At 41.9% G+C, this 15328-nt stretch overlaps 1 long non-coding RNA gene across 1 annotated transcript in view; it reads left to right on the top strand.

Moving 5' to 3' along the window:
• Positions 1-1317: 1317 nt before the first annotated feature.
• LOC143933204 (uncharacterized) overlaps positions 1318-15328 on the top strand; it is a 63495-nt gene continuing 49484 nt past the window's right edge. The window contains exon 1 of the long non-coding RNA XR_013263041.1: positions 1318-1401. This is a non-coding gene — a long non-coding RNA (uncharacterized LOC143933204). The remainder of the gene's footprint in view (positions 1402-15328) is intronic.

The following is a 15328-nucleotide window of genomic DNA, read 5'->3' as shown; positions in this document are numbered from 1 at the left end:
CACTAAATGAACTGATAAAAAAAAATAAAAAAATAAAAAGACAAAGTGCTAATGAAAATTTTCAACAATAGAAAAAAAAATATTCATTCAAAGACCACAGAACCAGAACCCCGCTCCCCACCCCCAAAAAACAAAGAGAATGGATGTAAATTTCCTTCTTCCGATGCACACGAAAAGAACCCTTGCAGCTCACCACTCCCCCCCTAATGTCCTAAGACCCCCTCCCTACTTTCTGCCACTACCAATCCAGTAGGTTTTCTGACCCTTTAAACCTTATGCCCAGTTTTTTTTTTAACCCTTTACAGCGTTGATCCGCCTATTCACCCTGTCATGTCTGCCCTATGCTTTTTTTTTGCTTTGGGCCTTCCTATCCAGCTGTAAAAGGTTGAGGCAAGCAAATCCCTTCTAATATCTATGTACACCTTTAGAAATCTGCTTTGTATTTAATGTGTTCTTTGATATCCATTGCAGTTTTCATATTGATCTTAGCTCTCATTTGCTTAACTCCCCAGCAGCAATGGTCCCTAGAGCTCATGCAACTTCAGCTTTAATGCAAAAGATATTAAGCATAACATAGAATATAGCCTGGCTCTTTATCAGAAAGCAGACATTGATTACACATTGTGAACAGTTAATGGAGGAGGCTTCGTAAACAGATTATTTTTGTAAGTTCATGATAAATAATTAAAGAAGTTTTACAGCATCCTGTAAATAGAAAATCTCTCAGAGTCCGAGCTTACACAAAAATGGCAGTTAAGACTCCTTAGAGGGCTGTTCGCATTTATTAAAGAGAAAAAAACCGAAGACCACAAATGGCATTGACCACAGTGGACACTGTCACTGGTTTTGGTCTCTGTGTCTCGATATTTTCGTAAAAAATCTTTTACAATATTGCTTGTCACTGGTGTCAGTTTTTAATATAATTTTAAAGTGAACCTCTCTTCAAAGTAAACATATCAAAGATATGCCAGCCATCGGGCTAATGCACATTCACATAAGTGTGCACATGTTTACGGGCATAACTAGATGTGTGACTTTTAGGAGCAGCACACATGTATGTAAGCACGCAGGGATGTGCACAATAGATACTAGCACCAAGTGGGCTTATTTAAACCTTTGCACAGAATCACTGCTGAATAGTCTTTCAGTCTGTTCTCTTGTAATTCTTTTATCTGAAAATCATGCTGACCTTATTACCAACCTGGCTTCCACCTGACCTGCTTTTGGATTATCCATGTCTGCCTATGTTTAACTCTGAATATCTTTGAATAATGTTCAACTCTGTTACCAACCTGGGCCTGGACTTCTGACCAAGATCCCGCCTACCAATTTGGCATCTCACGATCTGCACTTTGCAAGCCTCTGCCACTCTTGGTCACTTCTACAATAACAACTTGTGCCGTGAGTATGTTTTACAGTTATATGTTTTTGGTGTGTCACTATGGTTTATGGTGTCCACCTATTTTTTATTCAGTACTCCATTCAGTAATATGCAAACCATCATTATGTTATAGCTGGGCCTTTGTGTGCCCTCTGTGGCTGCACAGTGTTTTTGGTGTCTTCTGCACTGCCTCATTGGCTCCTATCCAGAAGTACTGGGAGACTGGTCTGGATAAGCATTGACATGGCTAAACATGGCAAACAATAATGCTCATTTATTATTATATGTTTTCGTTTTTGGCTTTATATGGCATTATACCATGTACCATTATATAACATATTATAGTGTGTTTTGTCTTTTAAATAGTGACAGTTAAAAAATCCCCAGAGGAAGCTCTCGACGGCGAAACATGTCGGGATAGACACTTAAACATCACGCCTTTGTGACTAGAATAAGAAAGCAATTTTATGTGCGATACACCAAAAAGACAAGTTGTTTTTGGTTCTTTTCTTTGCCTAATTATAATTTTCACTTTTGACTCTATAGGTAAAAACACAGTTTTATTTGTACAAACTTTCTGGTTCTATTGTGTCTATGGCACCCTAAAAATCCCCTAAAAAAAACAAAAAAAAAACAAAAAAAAACTTCTCTGTATCTACTTTCTATTCAGGGATGTTGGTGTCTTTTTGTATTTGTCACTAATCCATATCACAACCCACTCTTGTGTATTTTTAAGTGATCAATGACCCTTCTTTTCAGGAGTGATATCATTAACATGATTATAACTGATGTTAAACTCAGTGGCATCACTAGGGTTTAATGTCACCTGGCGCAATAAAACATGTTGTCACCCCCCTCCTGTCTAGGCTGCCCAGCACCCTGCAGGCAGCACATGGTCACAGGACGTAGTCCAAACCACCCCCTGTAAATGATTGTATAGGGTGGTATAGTGGCAGGTTGGGGTGGCACAGGGTAGGTTGAGGTGGTATAGAGCAGGTTAGGGTGGTATAGGGCAGGCTAGGGTGGTATAGGGCAGGTTGGGGTGGTGTAGGGCAGGTTAGGACTCTATGTAGTGAGTGACAGTATGTAGTGAGTGACAGTGTGTAGTAACTTACAGCATGCCTGCAGATGAAGATCCGGGTGACAGTTTTACCTGGCGGGGGAGAGTTACAGGCACCTCGTCCGCACACCTGGATGCCTTGCTTGCACAGCTCTACTGCAAGCAATATAGAACTAACTACTAAGCCTCTGAGCTTCCCTAGTACAGGTTGCATCATTATGCCTATAGCACTTTATCATCATCATTTTGTTACATTTCATCTGAGATAACCCTTGATGATATATGTTTTCATCAGATACTCTGAATTGCCCAAGCTTGTGGCAGATTACCTTAAATATATCAATGCAAACCATAGGAAGAAAATGTTTTCATCTGACCTGACAAAGACATGATAACTCTTTATGGCTCTTGGTTCTTTTCATGTTCAAGAGCTGATAAACTGGCAAATGTTGAACGAACTGATTTTCTAAAAGGATGTCATTCTTGGCAATCATTAAAAGGAGAAAGGAGACATTTTGTTTGATTTTAAAATAGAAATCATTAGCCAAAGACAGCTAAAGGATCCTTTAAATAAATACATTGGGGTTTCTACTGGGAATCTCTGCTAGGTCCCAAAGCCTGTGGCAAACCAGCACATGCATGGAATTCCCATGGCGTGCTTGCACCGTATTTTGCTAATGCAACACTATGTCATTCTTGTCTAGGCAGGAATATACAGTATATATAAGTGCTGTGCTGAAGCAAAACATTTGTATGTAATTGTGGCAAAAGAAGGGAGAAGGAGCAAGATGAAAATAAGTTATTTGTCTGGTAAAGGTTCAGTTTTATTTTAATTAATTGTAGTAAAATCTATCTAAAGGTAATCAACATGAGGGAACCACATTGGCAAGGCCAGATTTTCTATTTCTATTTTTGACAGGTTAAATTTGATCATATTCAGAATACAAGGGGTATATTTGTAGATGTCAAGGACAACTACAAATAAGCCTTTAGCTGAAAAATTCAAACCCAATAAATGAGTCTCAGCGTCTTTGAGGGAAAGCTGTCACGTAACACCCCACTGCCCATCTTTGGAAGGACTTATGGAATCAGATTACCGGTAATTTGTCCCTTTATAAATAATTGCACTATTTAACCAATAAAGGTGTTACATTCCACTAAATGTTTTATCCAAACTCTCAGCCAGCATTCATCTGGAGGTTGCTAGGAGTTCTGTGAACAGTGAGAACCTGATTGCCTGACAAGCCAAGTTACAAAAAAATAAGACATTTTGGATGATGTTTACAAGAAGCAACTCTTTAGGACATTTCATTCTCCTTGACATCCATATTACACTTTGGAAACTGTTTCTTGTTAACACTCTGAAGTTATTAACGTCAAGATTTCAAATAGACTCAAGGGATCAAATAATATGAGGAGATCATGTTATCAATTGGACATTTGAAAGTTTTACTTTTCTGTACTTGTTTCCTTTTGGTTATGCTTGCTTTGATTGAAGATGAAGATTTGGATGGCTCTACGCATGTAAGCCCTTGCTGTTACTCATTCCCATTTAATAAAACATAATACCGTGTCAGTGCAGCAGACAGAACGTAAAATGACTCAAGGGATAAGTGTTAACAAGAAACAGTTTCCAAATCATAATATAAATGTCAAAAAGAATTACGTAAAAAAAAAAATGAAATTAAAGCGCTGCTCGTTACACTCAAGCCAATACAATATTAAGTAAACCTATATCAACAAATACAGTATCATGATATAACACATGATACAATATAAAGTACTCAGTGCCAATATAAAGTGCAAAGATATATAAAATGCAATTATATAAAGTCCATTCAATGTGGTATGCTTATAAACAGTTGTGATGGTTTTCAAGTGACTATTCGCGCTCCCCTCCTGGCTCCCCACTCACCAGAAAAAGGCAGTAAATACGCCTGTTATTATCTCCAGATCAGCATCTCCCGTCAGTGATAGCTGGACTGTATGGACACCACATAGGGATAACTCCTATCTTCCACCGGTATGATTAAAACATATGGATATCCTGGATCCTTCTCATCTTACTCAGTGATCAGACATCCATAAAGATGCATAACAATGACGGAAAAAAGGTTATATATAGTGTAATACTGCAAGGTTTATTCATAAAATTCAAAGATATTACACTTACATCAAAAAAAGTTTAAACGTGCAGAGAAACGCCACCTTGGCGTGCAAACAATGGTCACCGGGTCTCCTTAGCTTGACACGTTTCCCCCCTCCCACTGGGCATCATCAGAAGCTATATATACAATATAATAAAGTATTTAATGCAATTATAACAATAAAATATAGTAATTAAATAAAAGAAAAGTTCATAAAAGTAGGCAAAAAAGTAATATGAATACTTTCTGATCTCTGAAATTAGGGGCCTGGGAGGGGTGAACTATTTGCCTGCATACTTTGTGATAAATGTTGGCCCTCTTTCCCAACTTGGATAATTAAAAGGTATGCTCCCAAGAGATATACTGTATAGGTTTTGCTATTGCTGATCACTTTATTAAAATCCTAGTTGTCCAGCCAATATGCCAACACTCTGGATTCTGTTCTTTCTGAATCACTGATCTTGAAAAAGTATGCTTACTTCACCTACCAAATGCTTGTTTCAGGTCAATGACTGGCAAAGTATTCAAAAAAGACAGGCAGGCAAATGGCATTTTCAGGTGGAGCCTAATCAGCATTGGCATCCTTCTCATTTTCCATAGTATAACTATACAGGTTGGGAAGGGAAGTAGAACTTGTTTTCCATCTTGAATACAATATGCCATCTGTGAAACATTGGTGAGACTTCCTTATTGTCACCAGGGTCAAAAGAACTAGTGTTTCCTTTGGGAGATTTTCCCTATATGCCTGTTCAGGGGACAACCCAAGTTTCGGTGATAACAGTGTAGCTCCCTCTGCTTAGATAGGTACTAGAAGTTAGGATTTTTGTGGAACAGGCACATTTAGGCAGGCCTAGCTCTGAGGAAGTTAGCTGTCATTGGCTAACGAAACATGTCAGTGTGACCTCAGCACATTTGTGATGACGGAGGGGTCGTAGCACTAACACAAACAATGTATTGAGGCAGTGGTGATGAAACAGCTGAGAGCTTGCTGCAGGCGGGGGTGACACTGGATCCAACACCCAGATCAACTTCCCAAGGGGATAATCCGGTGACTTCAGGAGTGGAGCTCGGCTCAGAAAGGATGGGTGGAGGTATGAGGAGACACAGCAATGTAAGATACTCTCACCCACGTCTATCATTCAGTTTAACTTGCTGACTAGCTGTGGACTGACAACACCAACTCCCCCTGCTGTGTTCCTCCCTCCCCAAACCGACTTGTGATGGATCAGTGAACTGTTAAATAAGTATAAGCCCTTGTACACACGGTCTGACATTCCGACGGAAAATGTCTGAGCGGACCGTGTTGTTGAAATAATCCGACCATGTGTGGGCTCCATCGGACTGTTTCCGTCGGAATATCCGACCGACAAAGTTTTAGAGATGGGCTGTAAAATTTTCCCACAACATGATCTGATCGGACTTTGTCCGATCGTTTGTAGAGAATTCCGATCGGACAAAGTGCCAGGCATGCTCAGATCAAATTCCTAGACCAAAGCTATTGGCTACTAGCCTGAACGTAGTCCCATCATAACGAAATAACATCATCACGTTCTGAACGATCAGATTTTCCGACAACTTTGTCCGACCATGTGTATGCAACACCAGTTTCGGACAAAATCCGATGGATTTGGTTGTCGAAATGTCCGACGGTGTGTACAAGGGCTTACGCTTAAGAAGTTTTACCCACACAGTCTTGCTTACTGGACACTGCAACCTATACAATTAGGCCACCTATACCTCTAATAGATACATGAGAGCCCCTAACCCTAGGTGCCACAGTTGAATTTGTATACTAATGACATAGGATGGCCCATGATATACCTAGCTGTTTATGTGCATCCACATCTCAAACAATTTACAGTTACATATCCGGTTTGGGGTGACCACAATCCACTGCTTAATTAGGAAGGAGGTCGATAGTATATGCAATACATTGATCAACAATATATGGATGTTTGGATGTATGTGCAGCTTCAATCCCTCATTTTAAATGACAACGTTGTCTTTGGAAGGTTATACTAAGACTGATATTTTTGGCATTTTGTCATACTTGATATTATGGTGTGTTTTTTCTAAATAAAATGTAATTAAATTTAACTGTAGTGTTCAGTTACTGCAACCCCTTTGGAAGGCCTTGCCCTTTCTTTTTTTTCTTTCCGAGCTGGAAGCTAGGCTTGTTTTTTTTTATCTGTGTGGGCTGGGAGTGGCTCAGAGCAGCAGCTGATGACTCACAGACAGCATCTCTCCACTGTCACCTCCCTCTTTCTTCTGGAGGATTCTAGAAGAAGAGGAGGGGGAGAGGGGTGGAGCTGTCTGGGGTGTCTCGGGGAGTCCTGACCAATCCCCAAGTAGGACTGGCAGGGGGCAGGCCTCCTGGAAATACCCAGGGTCCGCCCAGCTGAGGAGGAGTTGTTGGGTGGAAGAACTGAGAATGGAGTACTAAGCTGTCGGGGCCTTTGAGGGGAGCTCCCAAGTCTAGGAGGCACAGAAAGGAGTCAGAGAGAACAGCAAGAGCTAGTACTGCCGGGCAAGTCTTCAGGAGGGAACTACCTGTTGCAGGCAGGAGGCTGGTGAGTGACATGCACAGTCAGGCAGACTGGAGAGGCATGCCAGAGAGGACTGAGAAGAAACAGTCAGAGCTGGGTGTGGAGCCATTGAGGATTGCAATGTCATGGGCAGTGAAGTCAGGCAGCTGCAGCCAGGAGGGCTGGCAGGGCCTGAAGGGGACTTACTTGGAGCCGTAGTCCACCAGAAGGACAGCTAGCAATAAAGACTTCCTTTTTCTATATTAACCACTTCAGCCCCCCGGAAGATTTGGCATGACCAGGGCATATTTTTTGTGATACGGCACTGTGTCGCTTTAACTGACAAGTGAGCGGTCGTGTGACGCTGTACCCAAACAAGATGTCATTTTTTTTCCCATAAATAGAGCTTTCTTTTGGTGGTATTTGATCATCTCTGTGTTTTTTATTTTTTGCACTATAAACAAAAAAAAGTGTGTAAATTTTGAAAAAAAAGCCAATTTTTTTCCTCAGTTTAGGCTGATATGTATTCTTCTACATATTTTTGGTAATAAAAAAAGTGTATATTGACTGGTTTGCGCAAAAGTTATAGCATTTACAAAATAGGGGAAAGAATTATGGCATTTTTATTTTTTTACTAGTAATGGCGGTGATCTGCGATTTTTATCAGGACTGCGACATTATGGCGGACAGACCAAACACTTTTGACACATTTATGGGACCATTGACAATTATACAGCGATCAGTGCTATAAAAATGCACTGGTTCGTGGGATCGTGCCGACCTGCTGCAGTATGATGGTGGCTGGTCAGTAAGCGGTTAAAGGGGCCCACGGTCCCTGCCTCCAAAGGGCAAGTTGCTTAGGCCTGGCTGAGCCAGTGTTGGGCCTAGACATGTGCTAGCTGTGCCTGAGAAGTAAGTGATGTGCTGGAGAGAGAGAGATAGAGAGAGTAACGGTCTGCAAGCAAGTGATGTGCTGGAGGAGACTGAAGTAATCAAATGTATATAGTCGTCATATAGTCGTCCCAACTGATTGCTGTACAGTCAGTCAATTGTTCATTCCACTGGGTCATCTGTGCAGAAGCAGCACCCCTCTCTGCCCCCCACCCCATATGATCTCAGCAGGCTCTGGCAGCTCACTCCTGACCTCCTCTGGTCCTCCTCCAGACCCTGTACTTTTGCTGCTTCCAGCAGTTGGGAAGCATAAAGGGCACAGGGATGCACTGTGGTCACTGGAAGCAGCAAAAGGGCACACGGGCGCTGCCCCCTCTCTCAAGTCACCCCTCTAGCACCAATAGATGGATTCATGCATTGCATGAATATATCTATGGCCGCTGCTGCCACCCCCTATTCAAGCCCCTGGACCCTTTACAGGTGGCGGGGGCCTGAATTACAGTCGTAGGCTCGAACAGGCGTCAAAAAAGGTGACCTGCGAGCACCATGCGGGGCGCTCACAGGTCACTTAGCTGTGTTAGAAAAGAGGAAAGCGAATATTCATTCAAACACTAAACCGCCTCTCCGCCAATCAGGTGTTCGGATCTGTTACCCATCACCCGATAGGTGTCCAATCACAGCGCCTGTCGTTTCAGCCAATCAGGCATCCAGTCATAGCAGAGGATGGAAGAAGACATCGAGGAGCATTGAGGAGCTGTCCCACTGAGACAGGGTAAGTGCAGACGGTAGATGGGGGGCACACTGGCAGCATTTGATATGGCGCAGTGGCTGCGTTTGATGGGGCACAGTGGAAGCATTTGATGGGGCACAGTGAGGCTGCATATGATGAGCACAGTGGCAGCATTTGATATGGGACAGTGGCTGAGTTTGATGGGCGCGGTGGCTGCGCTTGATGGTACAGTGTTGGCAATTGATGGGCACAGTGGCTGCATTTGATGGTACAGTGTCGGCGTTTGATGGGCACAGTGGCTGTGTTTGATGGTACAGTGAGGCTGCAATTGATGAGGTTTTTTTTCAGAATTTTTCAGATTGGTTGTGCCCCCTCCAAAAAATGTTGAGCACCAGCCGCCACTGACTGTGGTAGAAGGAAGCGTGGGGACTCTTGACTTCTGATGGTGGGAGAGCTCTTGACATCTGATGTAGGGGGGGGGGGGGGTGGGGTGCTCTGGTCATTTAGTCTTGCAGATACAACAGGTCCTATGAGGGCAACCATAACGCTGATGTGGCCCACAATGAAATAGAGTTTGACACCCCTGCTTTAAAGCAATTAATAATCTCTCTCACCCTACACAATATGTAGTGGGGCAAAAAGCACTGAATCGCATGTCTCGGCTCACTGTCCTCAATAATCCTCTTATTTTTGGGATATGGGTGGAATGAGACGTGTGTACTGTATACCTTCTGATTTAAGAAGGCTTTACTGTATTTCCCTCAGTGGAGATTTATTTTAAACGAAATATCCTAATTGTCCACATGGGGTCGCTCTTCCTCTTACCATGAGAGACCACCATTATCTATTACCATAAATATGGACAAGGAATGTCAGAAATTCCTATCTAGCAAAGCAAAGCTCATCTGCATGAGCAAGTGTGTGTATAAATATCTGCAATATGTCAATTTGAGCGAGCATATGAGCCTACATTTCCTATTGAGTAAATACATGTGTTAAATATTTGACGTTCACAGTGGTGAAAGGCAGAATGTGAGAAATATATTAGACCGTTTTCCAAAAACACATCACGCGTCCGCCGCCGGGAGCTATACCTGGAAGCAAGGGGCAGCTGAATATAAAAGTCAGCCATTGTTAAAAGTGACCGGGACAAGCTGAATAAACACATTCAAGGGACAACTGTCACAAAAAACAACAATTCTCATCTCAGACGCTCTCATTATCAATCCGTCTACTACAAACGACATGAATATTTTATATGTGCACCTGTGTATGTCATTACATTTTATGGGTTACGGTTTTCTGTAAGTAGAAAGTTATGACTAAGGGGCTAGGAGGGGGTTCCATTACAAGGTAATAAAACAACCAACATTTGTTGTTTTTTTTGGTTCTTTTTCTGTAAAAAAAATGAATGGATAGGAGTTGTCTGATACCTTCGTATTATACTGGGTCCCTCCTTGGCTTTTGGCCTGAAGAAGAAAACCTGACATCCTGGAGAATTCAGGAAACATGCATTAGAATCACTGTTGGTGCTATATAAATACTGTATAAAAAATAATAATAATAATAGACCTATTTATTATTAACTGCTTGCTGACCAGCCTCCGTCATTATACTGCGGCAGGTCGGCATGACCCCGCAAACCCTTGTAGCTATACATCGGCTCGCGGGATTGAGATAGCAGGCACGCGCACGTGCCTACTGCACAGCAAGGGTGCCGATGCTCGTGGCCGATGGTCGCGATGACCGCCGGCCACGAGCGATCGCAAGCATGAGGGACAGAACAGGGACGTGTGTGTGTAAACACAGAAATACATGAGAGGAGAGACAGATCGTGTGTTCCTATTAGCTAGGAATCACGATCCGTCACTTTCTCTAGACAGTCCCCTCCCACTTCAGTTATAATCACTTCCCTGGGAACACAGTTAACTCCCTGATCGCCCTCTAGTGTTAACAACTTCACTGCCAGTGACATTTTTACAGTAATCGGTGCATTTTTATAGCACTGATCACTTGCAAATGCCAGTGGTCCCAAAAATGTGTCAAAATTGTCCAATGTGTCCACCGTAATGTCGCAGTCACAATAAAAATCAGAAATCGCTGCCATTACTAGTAAAAAAAAATAATAATAAAAATGCCATAAAACTATCCCCTATTTTGTAGACGCTATAAATTTTGTGCAAACCAATCAATATACGCTAATTGCGATTTTTATTTTAACAAAAATATGTAGAAGAATACATATCAGCCTAAACTGAGAAAAAATAGCTTTAAAAAAAAAAAGGGGGATATTTATTACAGCAAAAAGTACAAAATATTGTGTTTTTTTTCAAAATTGTCGCTCTTTTTTTTTTTGTTTAACCACTTAAGGACTGCTGCATGGCAATGTACATTGGCACAATGGCACCGACAGGCACAAGCACGTACATGTACGTGCTTGCCTTCCAGTGGGTGGGGGGTCCGATCGGACCCCCTCCCGCTGGCTGCGGTGGTCCTTTTCGCTTCAGGAGTGATCCGGGATGAGGGGAGGGCCATTGGTTTCTAACCCTTTCACCAGCGATCACCGTATAAGTGTCACTGGTGACGCTGGATAGCCAGTTAGTTATTTTGTTATTTAGGTTCCCCGTCAGGTTTTTATATAGTGTCCGGGACCCCCATATACTACCTAATAAAGGTTTTAACCCCCTGATTGCCCCTAGTTAACCCTTTCACCGTTTTTTCCAGTGTCGCTAAGCGATCCTTTTTCTGATCGCTGCATTAGTGTCACTGGTGCTGCTAGGTAGCTAGTTATTTCTTATGTTCACCGCCAGGTTTTTATAGCATTAGGTACCCCCATATACTACCCAATAAAGGTTTTAACCCCCTGATTGCCCCTAGAGTTAACCCTTTCACCAGCGATCACCATATAAGTGTCACTGGTGATGCTGGATAGCCAGTTAGTTATTTAGGTTCCCCGTCAGGTTTTATATAGCATCCGGGACCCCCATATACTACCTAATAAAGATTTTAACCCCCTGATTGCCCCTAGTTAACCCTTTGACCAGTGATCACTGTATAAGTGTTACGGGTGACTCTGGTTAGTTAGTTTGCTTTTTACAGCATCAGGGCACCCACCATTTATTACCCAATAAAGGTTTAACCCCCTGATCACCCAGCGGGTGATATCAATTAGGTTTTAGGGTCAGGGTCTGCGTCGCCCCAGGCAGTGCTAGGTTAGTGCCAGTACTGCTAACACCCAAGCGCAAAGCATACACCTCCCGTAGTGGTATAGTATCTGAACAGATCAATATCTGATCTGATCAGATCTATACTAGCGTCCCCAGCAGTTTAGGGTTCCAAAAAAACGCATTGTTAGCGGGATCAGCCCAGATACCTGCTAGCACCTGCGTTTTGCCCCTCCGCCCAGCCCACCCAAGTGCAGTATCGATCGATCACTTACAAAACACTAAACACATAACTGCAGCGATCGCAGAGTCAGGCCTGATCCCTGCGATCGCTAACAGTTTTTTTGGTAGCGTTTTATATTTAAATCCTGAAGGCAGTGCTTGGTTTTCGGGGTCCTGTACGTGGCTAGGCTCCCAAAAAGTCCCCCACATATGGTATCCCCGTACTCAGGAGAAGCAGCAGAATTTATTTTGGGGTGTAATTTCACTTATGCCCATAGCATGTGTGAGCAATATAACATTTAGTGACAACTTTGTGCAAAAAAATAAAATTTAATATTCCTGCAACTTGTGGCAAAATATAAAATATTTCATGGACTCAACATGCCTCTCAGTAAATAGTTTGGGGTGTCTACTTTCCAAAATGGGGTCATTTGGGGGGGTTTTGTGCTATTTTGGCATTTTATGGCCTTGGAAACTGTAATAGGTAGTGAGGAGTGAAATCAAAAATTTACACCCTTAGAAATCCTGAAGGCAGTGATTGGATTTCGGGGTGCCGTACGCAGCTAGACTCCCAAAAAATTCCACATACCGGTATGTGGTATCCCCGTACTCAGGAGAAGCAGCAGAATATATTTTGGGGTGAAATTCCACATATAACTATGGCATGTGTGAGCAATATATCATTTAGTGACAACTTTTTGTAAACGTTTTTTTTTGTGTCATTTTTCAATCACTTGGGACAAAAAAAAAATATTCAATGGGCTCAACATGCCCCTCAGCAATTTCCTTGGGGTGTCTACTTTCCAAAATAGGGTCATTTGGGGGGGTTTTGTGTTATTTTGGCATTTTATGGCCTTCGAAACTGTGATAGGTAGTGAGGAGTGAAATCAAAAATTTACACCCTTAGAAATCCTGAAGGCAGTAATTGGTTTTCAGGGTGCCGTATGCGACTAGACTCCCAAAAAGTCCCACATATGTGGTATCCCCTTACTCAGGAGAAGCAGCAGAATATATTTTGGGGTGCAATTCCACATATAACTATGGCATGTGTGAGCAATATATCATTTAGTGACAACTTTTTGTAAACTTTTTTATTTTTTTTGTGTCATTATTCAATCACTTGGGACAAAAAAAAATATTCAATGGGCTCAACATGCCCCTCAGCAATTTCCTTGGGGTGTCTACTTTCCAAAATAGGGTCATTTGGGGGGGGGGGGGGGTTTGTACTGCCCTGCCATTTTAGCACCTCAAAAATGAGATAGGCAGTCATAAATTAAAAGCTGTGTAAATTCCAGAAAATGTACTCTAGTTTGTAGACGCTATAACTTTTGCGCAAACCAAAAAATATACGCTTATTGACATTTTTTTTATTAAAGACATGTGGCTGAATAAATTTTGCCCTCAATGTATGACTAAAATTTAGTTTATTCGATTTTTCTTTTTGTAAAAAAACATTTTTTTTTTTAATTTTTTGTCATTATTCAATCCCTTGGGACAAAAAAAAAAATATTCAATGGTCTCAACATGGCCCTCAGCAAATAGCTTGGGGTGTCTACTTTCCAAAATGGGGTCATTTGGGGGGGTTTTGTGCCATCTTGGCATTTTATGGCCTTCAAAACTGTGATAGGTAGTGAGGAGTAAAATAAAAAATTTATGCCCTTAGAAATCCTGAAGGCGGTGCTTGGATTTCGGGGCCCCGTACGCGGCTAGGCTCCCAAAAAGTCCCACACATGTGGTATCCCTGTACTCAGGAGAAGCAGCAGAATGTATATTGGGGTGTCATTTCACATATGCCCATAGCATGTGTGAGCAATATATAATTTAATGACAACTTTGTGCAAAAAAAAAAAAGTTTGTAATATTCCCGCAACTTGTGGCAAAATATTAAATATTCCATGGACTCAACATGCCTCTCAGTAAATAGCTTGGGGTGTCTATTTTCCAAAATGGGGTCATTTTGGGGGGTTTTGTGCTATTTTGGCATTTTATGGCCTTCGAAACTGTGATAGGTAGTGAGGAGTGAAATCAAAAATGTGCACCCTTAGAAATCCTGAAGGTGGTGATTGGTTTTCGGGGTGCTGTGCGCGACTAGACTCCCAAAAAGTCCCACACATGTGGTATCCCCATACTCGGGAGAAGTAGCGGAATATATTTTGGGGTGCAATTCCACATATAACCATGGCATGTGTGAGCAATATATCATTTAGTGACAACTTTTTGAAAAAAAATGTTATTTTTTTTGTCATTATTCAATCCCTTAGGACAAAAAAAATAAATATTCAATGGGCTCAACATACCCATCAGCAATTTCCTTGGGGTGTCTACTTTCCAAAATGGGGTCATTTGGGGGGGGGGGGGGGTTTGTACTGCCCTGCCATTTTAGCACCTCAAGAAATGAGATAGGCAGTCATAAATTAAAAGCTGTGTAAATTCCAGAAAATGTACTCTAGTTTGTAGACGCTATAACTTTTGCGCAAACCAATAAATATACGCTTATTGACATTTTTTTTACTAAAGACATGTGGCTGAATAAATTTTTTCCTAAATGTATGACTAAAATTTAGTTTATTCAAATTTTCTTATAACAAAAAGTAGAAAATATATATATTTTTTAAACATTTTCAGTCTTTTTCCTTTTATATCGTAAAAAATAAATATTGCAGAGGCAATCAAATACCATCAAAAGAAAGCTCTATTTGTGGGAAGAAAAGGACGCAAATTTCGTTTGGGTACAACATTGCATGACCGTGCAATTACCAGTTAAAGCAGTGCAGTGCGAAATTGTAAAAAGACCTCTGGTCCTTAGGCTGACAATTGGTCCGGGGCTTAAGTGGTTAAGTGCAAAAAATAAAAACCACAGAGGCGATCAAATATGACCAAAAGAAAGAAAGGCCTGGGAACGGACAGAGTGCAGCGATGGGTAGTGAAAGGGCCAGCATGACAGTGAGAGAAGGGCACAGCAAGGGTTAAAGTTTTGGAAAAGGTGTAGTTATAGGGGGGTGGCCAGAAAAGAAGGGGAGGGGAGGATACAGTAAGTGTAGGCAGGAAGAGGAGGAGGTTCAGTCTAGCAGAGGGACACGAGGAGTGAGAGGAGTTTGGAGTTTAGGCAGCATAAGGAGGTACGGCTGTGTTTAATGGCTGATAGCATTCTCGCCCAGCTTAGAGCGGCGGCCGCCTGCCATGGACCGGACTGACTGGAACAGCAGGT

The sequence above is a fragment of the Lithobates pipiens genome, unplaced genomic scaffold, assembly GCF_037356315.1.
Source record: "Lithobates pipiens isolate NorthernLeopardFrog02 unplaced genomic scaffold, aLitPip1_a1.2 Scaffold_27, whole genome shotgun sequence".
Taxonomy (NCBI): domain Eukaryota; kingdom Metazoa; phylum Chordata; class Amphibia; order Anura; family Ranidae; genus Lithobates; species Lithobates pipiens.
Note: the sequence above shows the minus strand (reverse complement) of the source record. Positions and strands in the feature narration are given on the sequence as shown.